Here is a 14,402-nt window from a genome sequence, read left to right as displayed (position 1 = left end):
ATTTAGTAGAAAATTCATTATTAGATCATGCCTGTAGTCATTGTAAAACAAGATTTTAGAATTTGGATGTCTTCAAGTTTCATTGAGATGAGCATTTAACCTTGTTTATTATTTAATAAATAAATATTTGGCAAAATAAATTCTTCATGTAGTGATAGAGTAAGGTCGTACTAATAGAAAAATATGGGATATGTTGAATTGTTTAATTACAGAAGTTAGATTTGATGATCGTAAAACCATGGCGTGGAAATCGTAATATGAGATACCCAGGATATTTCTAATATGAAATAACCCATGCTCCTAGTGAAAATCGTTGCTAAAGTATAAATGTTATTGTACAATAATAAAAAAGACGACTGAAATGAACGTCGAGAGTCTATATCTGCGATGATTAACTCCAACTACCTGAAAACGAGTTCTGAGTATAATCTATCGCATGCTCATTTTTCGCGCGCTGGCTGTATTTTAGAAACATTAAATAAAGTTTTTTAATCGCACAATACTGATATACTTTGCGTTTTATTATCAATTTCTCAGGGCATCTTATATTAGGAGCACAATTTTCTGACTTTACGATTTGCTCATTTTCTACATTTCTTTAATTTTTCAAAAAATGGAATTTGAATTAAATTTTATGTAACGTTATATCTTAAAGTTTATTAAATTCCCTTCAAAATGACCTATTATTTTTTTAGATTCTATCTATAGAATTCTAGCATTTACCCAAAATAAACTCGGTATCTCATAATAGGGGCCTTTCCTCTATTAATAAATAACGACAAGTTGTTATATTTAAACTATATATTTTCTAATATTCAATAAATCATAAATAAAAACACATAAATCAACGCTAACAGTTATCGTCAAAGTATTATATATTGTTTCGTGATAATTGATTTAAATGCTTCGTACGGGTCGTAGATCTTTTATTGTTAATTAAGCATAACTATCGTAAAACACGTGATATTATCAAAATTTGGACAAAATCTGCTGTGTGTGAATTCATGATGCAAATATTTTCAGAGGATCCCACCTGTCGGGGTGAGATAACTCAGCCGCGAAGAAACAGATAGTACTCGAATGTCATACTGGATTCCGACACGTCTACGTAACAGCGTGCGAGATATGTGCCGGAAACAAGTATCGACAGAATATGTAGGTGCATCGTCCGAATATGCAGCGAAATATGTGACAGTATGGAAACTTTCATAAGGAGAATAGAGAGAAACTCGAGGAATTCGTCGAATATAGAGATGGCGTATCGGAAGTCGCATGCTTGTTGAATGAGAAGTGAAGCGTACTTTCAATTTGATCGCAGACCCTCCCTCCTCTTTCATAATTGAACATTTTCGTCATTAAGTACTTTTGCAATTAATTCTTAAATTAAGATTCGATTTAGTTCGAATCAACTCGAAATTAAATGAAGATGTCGCCTCTTAAACTTTTCAAAATCCCTTCATTTTTAATGATCAGAGGAAATTCACCGCTCGGAAATTCTGAAACGTTCTGCATAAAATAAGGATAAAGGGTACTATTGCAATGGACACGTATTTCTTATTTTCCTCAATGAAACTTAAAGCAAGCAGCATTCATGGCGATGCGCAAGTCGTTACGAATAAAATTCCTCGCGCTTCCAATAAAATGGAAGTATTCATGGGGAGATATTTCGCGACACGATCTTTTCGCGCACGTCGCGAAAGTTAAACTGCTGAGTCGGACGCGCGAAAGAATCGAATGGTGCAGAAGCTGTATAAAAGGACAGGAAACTTGTTCCTGCTATTTCACTGGTTGGGACAGGTAAAATTCCACCGGCCGCTGCTAATCACCAGTAATACCGAAATGGGACGTACGAACTAAAAGAAGCTACGGTTTCGTTCGCCAAAAACAGATACGCGACGCCGAACCGGGAAATTAACTTCAGTTACATCATGATCGAGCTGAAGAAAAAAAGTTGGTTATTTCCACATCACCACTTTTCTACGATTTGTTATATAAAGTATCTCATTTATAAATTATATCTCAGTTATTAAGTATCGCAACTTAAAAAGAATAAAAAGATCAATTTGCACGGAAAAACGGTTTTGCTGAGGTACGCGCGTATCTAAAAATTTAACTACATCGAAAAAATGTACTCGTCTGGACTCGGAAGATTTTGATTACCTATATCAATCAGAATTCCGGTTATTTCAATTAAAGTTCTAATAGGTTTAATCAAAAATTTCTGATTCGTCTATTTTCGATTGAAACTTCAATTAATTTAACAAGAGATTTTTTTTCAGAAATATATAGATCTAAAAATAATTTGGTTTGGACTATCAAAATAATTATGTATAGGATGCAAAATTTTTCGTAGCACTGTCACTAACACTACTTAAACGTTTTACATAATTATTTTGATGATTGAACAAAATTATTGTCAGATTTACATCTAATTAAATTTTTAGATACTTCAATAAAACTGTTCTTTCCATGTGTAAAGTAAAATCGAAAAGCTTATTCAAATTTACTACAATTAAAACAAAGCCCAATTCTACACAGTAAAAAACATTTTGTATTTATGTTAAAATGCATTCTTGTCAAAATTTTTGTGTTGAATTTTTAACATATCCAAATTTTAATTTAACATAATATGATTGTGTCATTTGAATATTTTGTGTTAAATTAAAATTTAACATTTCTCAGTGTTAAAGTAATACAATTTCTAGATAAGTAAACAAATAATATAAAAAAACAATGTAGTTTCAAAACATAAATTCTAAGAAATAAGTGAACATACAATGTGCGTTAATTTAATATATTATAAATAATATTTTATATTATTTTCTCTTTGTAATAGTAAATATCTGTTAAATCTATATATTGCATATGTATATTAAATATCACGGAGGCTTCGCCTAAATGAAAAATGTAAAAATAGCATCTAATTTCAGTTAAATTTAACATTATAAATGTGTCAATTTAACATAAAATTGCTTTTGAATTGTGTCAAAGTATTACGTTTCTTGTGTTAATTTTTTACATAATGTTTGTGTTACTTTCTAATATATTCATCTTATGTTAAATTAACAAAAAAATTTGGGTGAACCGTTTGGGACATGTGAAATGTGTTAAATTTAACACAAATTTTTTTTACTGTGTACAATTAACAAAATAGTTAAATTCGCAAAATTGTCTTTTTTAAATTATTATATGAGATCTACACAAAACGCTATCATTTCATTAATTTTACCAAATTTGTTACGCAAAAAATATTCGAGCGTCACCCATTCGAGATGTAATTTTACCTCAATGGACCCCACAAAATGAGAAATAATACCTCGTATAATGAATTATTTGGATTATCCTGTGGATTTACCTCGTTGCATCATAGACTTCGACGTGAAAACAGAGATAAATTTGTGGCGATCGTGGGACGCGCGTAATAATTCTTCCTGGAAAATGGTTCTCCACGAAGAATAATCTATGAAGATCTCGCCGCCCGTAAAACCACGACTTTCCTGCTGAATGCATGAATCGGTTGAGATGTATAAAACCGCAAGGCGCTAACAAAGCGGACCGAAAAAGAGAGCAAAAACTACAACGAGATCGGAGTCTTTTAAAACCGTCCCCTGTTTCAGCTGCTCAATATTACAGGAGTTTGCGTTCGGGTGAGAGGATACCGTCCGTTGGAGCCAGCGCGTTTTTCCAAATGCGCATATTTTTGCATGTATTTCTACGCCTAATAATGCTTACGTGCAGAGGGACAGAGAAATAAGAGAACGTCAAAAAATGTCGAAAATATGAGTTATGAAACGTTATAAACTGGAATTCTGAATACGATTAAAGCGTTATCGCAGCCATTTACAAAAAAAAAAAAAAAAAAAACATTTTGAAGGAACAACAATTTACATCTATTTTCGTATCCTTCAGGATTTTTCCATCATTCGCGCTTTAAAGTACAGCTATAATAAGTTACGTAAAAATATTTATTTTCTCTGTTTCTTTAGAAATTGATATAGTTAATAAATTGGTAACAAACAATTAATGTTACGGTCGAACGAATAAATTCTATACTGTGAGAAAAATGCTTGGTATTTGTAACTATAATTGCATGGCAAAATAATTATAGCTAAGAACTCCAATTTTAGTTTACAATTACATAATGTTAGTAATAACTATATTTATATATATGCGGTTACTATAGGTAGAATTATATATAGTTAACTACACAGAGAAAAATATCTGTTTGATATAATTGGAATTCTGATTGAAAACGAAGAGGAATTAGAATTTTCTGATTAAATCTACCAGAATTCTAGTTGAGATAATCAGAATTCTGATTAACATAATTAGAATCTTCTGATTCACTCATTTTCAACTAGATATTTTTCTCGACGTATTATTTACCGTTCTACCTAAAAAATATATAATTACCACCAAAAATTATCAACTTTAAATTATAGTAGTACTTAATTATATTTTTCTCACTACATTCGTTTTTTTTTTCGCTTCAAGTATCATGACGCTTTTTAACCGAGTCTATTCTAGGACCAGAGTCTTACATCCATGAACGCGAAATCGGAGAAGGAACGTTTAGGACCTTGAAACGGGACAGGTGATAAAATGCTAGTTCGCTCCACTTTTCGTCGAAGACACGCGACCATTAACCGAAACGAAAGACTCGGCATATAACGACGAAACTTTCTAGCTCCAACATAAAACGGTAAAAAGAATCTATGTCGAATAAATCGATAAGGCCCCGTAACGTAACTTCTCACGTAAACATTAAATTAAGCGAGAATAAGTGAGAAAGCAGAGAAAGCTGAACCGGATCAGAATATTAAAATAGAAAATGCGAACGACAGTAAAATCTATTCTAATTCCCATGTAAGTCTGAAATATTTTTAAGCATTGCAATTATAACAACAGATTCTTTAAATTAATACAAACAACAACAATTTAACAAAGTTATTTATGCATAATTAGTGGAATTCTATTTGAACAAATTTCTTTTCGATTTTCGCGTCGCACAAATGTTATTATTTAATAATGTACGTCGGTTGAAATTATAGCTTAATGCACGTCGCACGGAATTAACATGCAAAATTTAGTCATTGCATCCAACTCTCCATTATTCCTATTAATGGGATTTCGTTCGTATAAAACTGGCGACTGTTTGCGATCCGGCTTAACGAGTTTGTCAATGCAGTTTATACATCTTTTATGAGACGGGGAACAAAATTCGCGAGGTCGCAATCAAGAACTCCGGCGACAACTGGAGATGTCCCTGGGACGAAAGTGAAGCGAGATCTTTAGAGTTGATTTCGAAATAAAAGCGGCAATTCACGAGTAAACCGCGTATCCGTACATACAAGCATTGTCTTCCTTGTGTTACGACATTCGTTTCACACACCCGACGCGACACCCGACTTTTTATCGCGATATCATTAAAGAACCGCGACACAATTCAACGAATATACTTTCGATGTTTTGTCGTCTCGACAGACAGCAACAGGATGTTATTTGAAACGTGAATATGAATGCCAAAGATCTCAGTTCTTTACGAAAGCTATTCAAAATGACGTTGTACTTATGGAAATATGTACCGTTTAACATATGTTAAACATTTGTCGCACAAACATAATAGGTATTAGGCTGCCACGGATTCCATGTTCTTAGCATCTGTGCTCCGTTCGCTCTAACAAAAATTATTCAAAATTATCGTACCATTATTTCGTACAATATTACTGTCGTATATTATCGATCGTCTGAAGGCTATATTAAATTTCCAGATTGTTTATTTTAAATTGGATTTATTTTAAAGGGGACATCAATAAAATAGTACAAAACAATTGTAATATTGAGAGAGTAACTAGGAGCCGCTTTAAACAATTTAAAATAAACAATCTAGAGGTTCAATGTAACCAGGCGAACAATAAGATTGTGCAATAATAATGATTCGTAATCGTTTTGAGGGTCGTTCTCACAATGTTATATGATTCCCTAAAGATTAAAAGTTATAAAGAGATTTATTAACAAAATACATTCACGAATTTCTTGGTAATCTTTAATCTTAAAATAACTACAAATTGTGAAGATGAGCCTAAGGCCTGATTCCATCAATGTAAGAACTTTAATCTTGATCCAATTTACTTTTTATCTTTTTTTAATTCTTAAAATTAGAAAAAGACAAACAGTAACCAAAACTAAGGTTAAAGTTAATCATACATTGGTAAAAAGGGGCATTAGAAAAACAACGCAATATAATAAATCATATCAACATCTCTCTTCAATTGGATACTTTATAGAGAGAGAGAGAGAGATCTTACTCTTTCTAAACTAATAGTAACTTCATAAAGGAATGTGCGTGCAGTCTATACTTGTTACATTTATTATTGTTGCTCAATGTCGCAAATATGCGTATCTGACTACTAGAACAGAGGCTAGAACTGAGAACTCGACACGAAAAAGCTATAATTGCTGTAATTTCATATTCTCCGAAAATTGTCTTGTTGTCTTGTTCGAAGAAGAATGCATTTATCAAGAAAGAGAGAGAAAGATAATTAGATGTAATTGTTTGTGACGCACGAGAGCAAACGTATTTTTCTGCATATTTTCTCGAACGAAGCAACGTTATTCAGCAAGGCAATTGTTCACGCGTTATTTAATTAATGAATTTATAATTTGCATTCAAATAATAGTCGCTGATACCTTGGGGTTTATTCATTAAACTTCTTTAAATCTCCAATTTTAGGAATAAATCATCCGATTAAATTTGTGCCGGAATATATTACGCAAATTACTTAAAATTACCATTGAATATTACTAATATTAATATTTGATGTGCCAATTAACTGCGTATTACTATTAGAAATGACTATCTAATAGCCGGATGTAATTACGAAATTAATACGCAATTGAATTTGGTCGATGCGCATTAATATACATATAACGGCGTCAATTCGCATTTGCAGCTAACTTCGAAACGCCATGAGTATCTTTTTGCATTACGAAATTATGGTACCAGAAATGTTGTAAATTGACACAAACAAGCGCGCAATGTAACATGTGCATTTCAGGGAGTATCACGAATTAGTGAAATTAGAGCCTTTTTGTTGAAACTAAATTTCTTACATATGATTCATTCCTTTCTTTTTTCCAATATGGAGGGAAAAAAGGAGAGATGGACTGTGCAAGATGTTCAACTGAAAAAATATTAGCTCGCCCTGCAAATCTAAGACTTGTTTTCACATGTAGTTATTTAAAAATTATTTAAAAAATTCTTCAATGAACTTCATTGATGAGTTTCTTAGTAATCCTTAATCTTTAGGAGGGGGGGGGGTTAACAATATATATTATAATAATAGAATTAAGTATGTAACGAATGCCTTCATGAGCAAAAATTATTTATGGAAAAAAAAATTTTTATAAAAAAAGCTGTATTTGTAAAAAATAAACATTAATTAGCAATTTTATATAATGAGTACATTCTATTCTAATGTAAACGAAAAAGCTTCGCGTATTCCTGATCTTACAATTAGAAGCTAATTTTAATTTTTATTTATTTGTAATGAAATATATTTCAATTATTACATACCTTTTTAGGTAAAATAATTTTGAAAATATACTGTCTATTTTATTGTTTGTTAATAAATTATTAATTAATGTTTTCACTTTTTTTAAAAATAAGGTTTTTTAAAAAGATATTTCTTTTGTAAGATAACTTTTTGTACTCACTATATTTGATTTAGTTTTCTGTGCAAAAACAATATTGTGCTACACGTTTAAACGTGTAAATCCGTTTTTATGTATATAGTACGGTGTGTTATTTTTGCACGCAAAAAAACCAAATCGCACATACATAAAAGCACTTATTACACATTTAGATTTGCAGTGTGTAGTGCACGACTCTTTTCACATCAAGAGATTGATTTTTTATTACTGTATTAAACTAGAACCTCTTTTTGTCACCCTCATCAATTTAAAACCCAATATTCTAACAAACAAGCTGACATTATTTACCGTCATTTTTACGTTAAATTTACGACAAATAACAGCTTGTTTGTTGAGTATCTGACTTAATAAGTAGAAAAAAGTACACTAGTTGAACTATAAAAAGCAGACTCATTCAGACAAGGTCTATTCGCGTTGCATGCACTTCGCATTTTCATTTTCTCTTTAACGTCCAAATATATATTTATCTCATTTGAAGCGCAATAATTTTGAGGAATTTCAAGCAACGTGAATAGATCTGGTCCGAGAGATAACATTTATTGTCTTTGCACTCACCTGTCATCGCGGCGCCGCAGGTATCCACCGTCGCAGAGATCACGGTCGGTCGCGTGTGGTCCAGTCGCACAAGAAGCAGCACTGCACTTTCGCGCGTAACGGAAATCCACTCTTTCTTCGGAGGCTCCGGAATCACTCTCCTCAGCGTGCAATCAACACCACGCGCGCGATCGCGGTCCGCGCGGAATGGCGAGTGTCGTTCAAAGTCAAGGGAGAGCGGCGTCGAAATTCAAGCGCGTCACGTGACGCGTCTCCGCCGCCGTGATTGGCCGTCGCGCCTTTTCTCCCGCGCACTGCTCGCCACACTTCACATTTCCCGCGAACGGAATGAATTGAGGCTCGCGACGCGACGCGTCTGCTGTCTTCCCGGTAATTGTCGCAGAATCGCGCGGGCGGTTTCGTCAAGATCCTTCACGCGATTACATGAAATTCTTCCCGATAAAATCGCGACACGCGCCGATCATCCACTCGATTCATTCGCGAGAATTCAATTAATTCAGACGCGCCATAATGAATGTATTCGCGCGCGCAACTTCACACTGATTCGCGAGTGGAGTTTACTGCCAACCGAAATCTTCCGTTTTTTTTTTTAATTTAGTAACTCCCAGTTCCTTCACAAGCTCCAATTCGGCAGATAAAAACAAAAAAGTTTGTTTTGGAAAACAAGATCGTTTTATATATGAGCAATAAACTCGGTTAGTTCCATCGAAAACTTTAGAAAATTTGAAGACGGTGTATATATACCAGAGCAAAACCACTTCTACTCCGGGGTCAAATAGTTTCGACAAACACAGAAAAATCTTCTGAATGTCTTTCTAGAGCTAGAGACACTTTGCGCAAAATTCCACCGATGTCTCCTCCCTCCTTCTTTAATTACGGCACTTGGTCCTGGGAGTAAGAGTCAATACGGGCAGAAGCTCGCGGGTGTTTCAGACGAACAGAAGAGGCGTTATGTTGAAGGACGAAAAGTGAAGAAGTGGAGCAGAGTGGAAGTCTCGATTCCTCCAACGTCGAGTTCCATCATGAATCTCGGCATGAAGTGAAGACTCGAATTCGAGTTTCGTCACGTGACGCTCGCCGGCCAATCGGGATCCGTCGTAGACTCGGCCTCGTCGCTGCGTCCGTGAAATTCGAAATTCGCCGTTCAAGTTCGCGGAATCGCGGCGTGGCCGCTTATTTGTCCCTCGTGTTTACGTCTCGCCCTCGCGAATAGCGACGACCGCTTACCCGCGAAGAAAATAACGGACGATCGCGACGTTCGACGGTGTTCCTCGAGACGGCGAGAGAGGAGAGAGAAGTTAGCTGCGTCAGATAGTACACCCACGAAGGGAGAGGATCCGGACGGGTCTCCCGCCGCGAGGAAACAACACGATGGTAATGTCGTGGAAGGACGGGAGGTGAGCGAGCGGCGGCGCGGCCAGTTCCTGCGCCGCTCGTCCTCCTCTCTCTCTCTCTCTCTCTCTCTCTCACTTCCTCCCTCCCGCCCTGCGGCTACGGCCGTGTCACGCGGAGCTCACGTCGACCGCGTCTCGCGGAGAATTACACGCCGTGGACTTACATCGAGAGGAAATAACGAGAGACATTGGCGCACACGAGACGACGAAACATTGTACGACCTCCGCAATCCGCGGAAGGACTGTCGTCCGACTACGCTCGCCCGCGCCCCGCCATTGGCGTCATGGACGCAGGCGGCAGGCGGCAGGAGCAGGAGCAGGAGCGAGAACGAGGCTGCGCGCGACGGAGTGAGAAGGAGTGGGCGGCGGAGTGGGGGGAGCGCGGATCACCGGCGCGGCGCGTGGTGAGAGTGAGAGAGTACGATCGAAGACCTTGCGACGTACTCGTACGTGAGACGACGTGCGCGACGAGGACGTACGGACACGGCGCGGCGCGGCGCCACGACCCGGAGGCCGGAGCAGGGTGAACGAGAGCGAGAGGGATGCTTCGCAGGATCGTAGGCAGCTACCACGGACGCCGCGGCGACGCGACGCGACGTCGTCGTCGCCTCATCCTCGTCGGTAAGTACGTTTCTCCCCTTCATTATTGACTCGCGTGCCGCGGATGCTTCTCCCTGGGTGCGCATCGATCCCCGCTCTCGTCGAGATATTTGAATTCCGAAATGATTATGCGTAGGCAGTTATCGCGCTGTGTATTTCGCGTCAAGAAGACGAGAAATGAGAAAACATTTGTTTTTTTCGATTTTGTATTACGGAACGAAGATGTTTTCTGAGAAATCGTACGCCAAGTGTTGGCGCCTTGTTACGTTTAGACCGATAGATATTTTATAGTTCATTCTTATTGTAAAATTAAGGAGTTAGTAAAATAAAGTGACAGAATGATCAACGTTACGGGTTTAAAAGTACTCTGAATTGTTGTACAAATTGTAAATTCTTTTACGCAATTAAAATACGCATAAAAAAAAAGGTACGAGACGATCCATTCAACGAGAAATAAAAAACAATTCAAAATTCGATTTATTGTTATTGCAATTTTTAAACTTTTTTTCGATACCTCGTTAAATCGACCGTTTTCTTGTACCTTTTTTTGTATATATTTTTATTGTATAAAAGGATTTTCCAATCTGTGTATAGCCAATTCGGGATACTTTTTAATCTGTAATATCGATTATTCTGTCATTTTAGGATCCCTTAAAATAACGTCTTAAAATACTTAGATGACGACTCTGACTAGCTTGTGACATTTTAAAACCTAAAGTCGTTCCTTAGACAGTCTTGAATACGAGAATCGACTATGAATACTAGCCTTAGCATTTAATTGTTGTTTATTGCAAATACACATTTCAGTGTAACTTGTATTGCTCTTGCAAACTATTTGTTAACTATAAAAATCTTTGTCGATGCATATAAGAGCTATTGTATTACAGAAATATTTCTAATTTTTCCAATTTCTAAATTTTTATAAACATACACTTCATATTAGTCAAAGGAACAATGGTAATTTAACCCTTTCAGTTAAATAACCTTTTGTTATTTTTAATTTCTGTCTCTCTCTCTCTCTCTCTCTCTCTCTCTCTCTGTATGTTATTTGCAATTTCTGTGTCAAAAATATAAATCAATCCATTTTTCTGCAATTAGTTTCCAAGTAAACATCATCCATATTAATACACTTATGCCCGTTTCTATGTGGTTTAATTTTAATCTCGGTTCAACTTGTTCTTCATCTTTTTCTAATTCTTAGTCTAGAGCAAGATGAAAAGTTAATTAAACCAAGATTAAAATTAAGCTACATTAATAGAAACGGACATCAGAAAAAGATAAAGAGTATTAATAGAGTAAATAACTTAGTAAATAACAAACTAAATTTGAGTTGAACTTAATACATTTCTTTTTTACTATACGATATTTTTCTAAATTCTTTAAATCTATTAATTTAACAAAATATCGGATCGAAGCAGTGACGATTTTATAAATGATTAAAAATAAAACTCTTAAATTGGGTATAATTTGATATCATAAATTTAAGTGTATTTCTTACGTGAATATTAGTCGCAGAATTTTAGAAAGTTTTCCTTGCACTGATTATAACATTTTTCACTGGCAGAACTGATGCGCACTTAGCGCATATATTTTATCAAATAGCACAATAAAATGCATTGAGGATTTTGCGGTTTAATTCATTTCTATATTTTTATTAAACAAACATCTTTTTACGTCAATTTGTGTACAACGGCTTTAAAGTGCACTGACAATGAGTGCGTACCAGCATTGCCAGTGATATTTGTTCTCCTAATACTTGTAACAACTTATGACTGATGTTATAAAATATAATTCTATGCTATGTATCGTAAGATGTACGATCATTTGTAAATATCTACGATTTCTTGTGAACCTTACGGCTAGCGGAAAGCTGTCTGTAAAGGCAATGCATATATAGTTATAAGCGCTTACAAGTTCTTACAAGTTTTACGAGAACAAGTTACGAACCTAACGATTTTGCTTAGAATTGACTCGTATATTTAGTTTCACTAAACGTTCTACTAAACATGGCTATTTATAGCTGCGTTTAGCAGAAAAAGCAGATTTGCAACTGTAAAATTCTTTAATATGTTTGATTGTTATCTTTAATTCTTTGCTGGATTTAAATATATAAACCAATCAAATTAAAGAATTTTAGAGAGAGAGCAGTTACAACTAGCAAGATGTAGAGAAAGTGAAAAATAAAGAATTTTGTTTGAATAGGATACATTTCGCAGCAACGTGACAGCAAAATACAGTAAGAAATTTCCGTTGTAATTTTAATTATAGAGAAATTAAATTTTGAAAATCTGTGATTTAAAAAACGCAGAGTTTTTGTAATTATGTCTAAATCAGTGACCGAGTTGGACCGTGTGCATCGTGTTATAATTTAATGCTATCAGCTTTTCTGAAAACACCCGTTGTTAAGTCGGCCCTGTTCTCGGTTAGGTTAGGTTAGGTTAGTCACGAGAAGGGGAGAGTGGCATCGAGGGGCAAAGGGAGTAAGGGAGACCGACCACCGAGTCGAACGACCGGTCGAGTTTGCGCACTGGACAACCGGAGTACAAACTTTTTCCGTGTTGCACGGGCCAACTTATATGCATTCGCGGCCTGCGGTAGGTCGGCCTTTAAAATCCGCCGCGATTTGTCCTTGAGACGAGGAGCCGAATCAACAATCGCGCACACAGTATCCAAGGTACTTCCTTTCGCTCCGCATGCGATCGTTCACCGGCGTTGACCCTCGGTGATCTCTCTGTCCGTATCGATCCTAGACTAAACTCTACATTTCGTTCCTCTAATAGCGGATTTTGAGATACAAGATCGTAATGTGATCGCAATGTGACCCTCCGTTCAAGAAACGTCCGGATTTCCTTTCCTAGATTAATCATTGGCACTAATCTTTGAAGAATTCCAAATGAGAAACTTGATAAAAGTTATTTTACGAACAAGTTTTCCAATTCCACGCTTGCCTGTCTCTAAAATGCTCTTTTGAAAATATTATAACATTTTCTTGTCATTACGATAAAATCTTTCTTATTTCACTCGAAACGACCCTTAACTTTTACTCGTAACTTTAATTTTTACATATTTTCGAGAATTTTCTTATTTTAATAACGCTGATTATAAAGTAATCAAATTTCAGGCAATCCAATAGCTGAAATATAAAAAGATTTTTATATCTTTCGTGCATTATGTGGCGTAGGGTTAGTTTTTAAAATTAGAATTCTTATTATAAGTTTCTTATTGTTATTGGTGTTAAAAAAATTTTATAACTTTTAAATTTTAAATTTTGTTGCTATGAAATATTAATTTTGTTTGAAAAAAATTTCTTTTTATACAAAGAAATAAAGGAAAGCATTGTCGACATCTAATATTTCCTGTCCTGTGAGATCCAAGCAATGTGAAAAGAATTAGTGGAATATGATTCTTCTAACGGTAGGAACACCTAATTGGTAAACGATAGTGGTCATACACTGGCGCGTACAATTTTCTTTTGCATATGCTTGAAGCATATAAAATACGCTCGCTCAATTATGAAATTGCATTACTCGGGAAAAGTGGAACAAGTAAACGGATTAAAGGCATGTAATGCACGCGCCGCTCGAGGCTGTTACTGTCTAGTTTTATACGCAAAGTTTACAAGCGCATCGACGCATTTACCCGATCAAATGCTTGCACGATCGTCTGTTGCATACCTTCGTTGTTTCTACTACAAGAAATATTTACGTTCGTAATAATTTGTCGCGATTACCAGTTTCTAAGTGTTTACACTACATAGCACTATTAAACGCCATGATGCTAAACGAAGTAAAATAAAACGAAGAAATTAAATTTCAGAGATGCGAAACCGTTATGTTTAGAATATCTTGTGCTACATATAGAAAATTGTACAGAAACTGTGGAATAAATGAACAATTTCGAGAAATTTAATTTAGGTATCGCATGAAAAATAATTTTAGATTTATTTGAAGATTATAATTAAAAGAGAGAGAGAGAAGAACAGATTTAGCACATAAACAGGGCAATACCAGATAAATTAAGACTTTAGTGAAAAAAATCTCTGGATTTAAGTAAAACAAAAAACTGCAAATTGGCTTTCGTTATTACAGAGGAGAGAGAGAGAGAGAGAGAGAGAGAGAGAGAGAGAGAGAGAGAGAGAGA

General features: G+C 35.4%; 1 protein-coding gene across 1 annotated transcript in view; it reads right to left on the bottom strand.

Annotated features, from left to right (window-relative positions):
• The window catches only part of alpha-Man-IIb (alpha-Mannosidase class II b), a 239,758-nt gene extending 230,918 nt beyond the window's left edge, over nucleotides 1–8,840 (bottom strand). Inside the window, exon 1 of the mRNA XM_018511524.1 lies at nucleotides 8,269–8,840. The gene's annotated coding sequence lies outside the window, so the exon portion shown is untranslated. The remainder of the gene's footprint in view (nucleotides 1–8,268) is intronic.
• Between the last annotated feature and the right edge of the window lie 5,562 nt (nucleotides 8,841–14,402).

This window comes from Trachymyrmex cornetzi, unplaced genomic scaffold (assembly GCF_001594075.2).
Source record: "Trachymyrmex cornetzi isolate Tcor2-1 unplaced genomic scaffold, Tcor1.1 scaffold376, whole genome shotgun sequence".
Lineage (NCBI taxonomy): Eukaryota > Metazoa > Arthropoda > Insecta > Hymenoptera > Formicidae > Trachymyrmex > Trachymyrmex cornetzi.
Note: the sequence above shows the minus strand (reverse complement) of the source record. Positions and strands in the feature narration are given on the sequence as shown.